General features: G+C 41.3%; 1 non-coding gene across 1 annotated transcript; it reads left to right on the top strand.

Annotated features, from left to right (window-relative positions):
• The first annotated feature begins 883 nt into the window (after nt 1-883).
• Nucleotides 884-953, top strand: LOC114621452. The gene has a single exon (XR_003711434.1). It is a non-coding gene; the product is annotated as a small nucleolar RNA SNORD123 (small nucleolar RNA).
• Nucleotides 954-1289: the final 336 nt, after the last annotated feature.

The raw sequence follows: 1289 nt of genomic DNA, 5'->3' as shown, positions 1-1289 counted from the left end.
GCTATGAGCCGTGAGGATTATTGCATAGAATTTCACCCACTAAATGAAGTGAATTTCTGTTACTGGGGCAGGACGTAGGTTTGATTTTGACATTTACAGACTACACTGTACCATTGTTAAAACTCTCTAATAAGCAAGACCAGAAACCAAATTCTCGTTTAGAGTGTGCTTTCTTGGCCTAAAGCGGCTATTCGGTTCTCACAGCCTTTTTGCTGGTGAATGACCCTTTCACAGGGTCGAATTTCGGATATCCTGCATGTTAGATATTTACATTATGATTCATAACAGCAAAATTACAGTTATGAAGTTGAAGCGACATAATTTTATGATTAGGGGTCCTCACAACATGAGGGACTGTATTAAAGGGTCACAGCAAGACTGAGAACCACTAGAAATGAAAGTTTGCTTCTGACTTGCAGAAAGTTCGTGAACATTTCTGAGCTCATGTCTCCTCATGCGACGTGACCCAGCTAGCTCATCAGGAATGTCAGTCACAAGCACTAAAGGAGAAAGAAGCTGTTAAACAAAACACCTCTGAGGCTTAGCACCAAGCAGGCATTCTAAAATGCAATTATTTTAAAGTATTTATAAATATTTCCTTTCCCTAATAGAATTTGCTTTCCCCTTTTAGAAAGCAATCCTTGTTAAAGGCACCTTGAATCGTCAGATTTTTAACTAAATGTGCTTATTATTCTACCAGGAATGTTTTGCTGTTATCATGATAAAAATCCTCCCCCTCTCTCTTCCCTCTCTTCCTTCCCCCTCCCTTCCTCTTTTCCTCCCCCTCAGCCTAACCACTCCTCCCCCCACCCCCATCAACAACTGCTTCAGGTGAGCCTGTGTCCAGGGCCAAAACCAAGAAAAGCTATGAAAGAAACTCGTTGGTGAAAATGATGAATTCTGGGGCGCTGATTCATATGACTTGAAAAACGCCATCCATTTCCTGACTCACCTCAGGTTCTGTTCAGAAATATGAAGCAGTATATGACTTTGAACTAATGCAACAATTTTGTCTTTTCTTTATATTCCCTCCCAGTGCCTGACTAAAGCCCAGAGAATGGAGCAGAGAGGAGCTGAAGAAAGCATGGCCAGGAGACATGAAGACACAACTGTGGGCCACAGTTGGCCTTCCTTGGAAGGCTCCTTAACTGTGGGCTATAAGATGTAACAAGACTATTATTCAATTATTAAAAAAAAAAAAAACAAAACAGTGCTGGCCTCTTTACATTGTTTTCCTGCAGATGAGCCCGGCATACGTTACAGTAACCATTCCATAGTTTCTTTTCCAC

The sequence above is a fragment of the Grammomys surdaster genome, unplaced genomic scaffold, assembly GCF_004785775.1.
Source record: "Grammomys surdaster isolate TR1022 unplaced genomic scaffold, NIH_TR_1.0 174, whole genome shotgun sequence".
NCBI lineage: Eukaryota > Metazoa > Chordata > Mammalia > Rodentia > Muridae > Grammomys > Grammomys surdaster.
The sequence above is the reverse complement of the archived record's forward strand: the minus strand, read 5'-3'. Positions and strand labels throughout refer to the sequence as shown.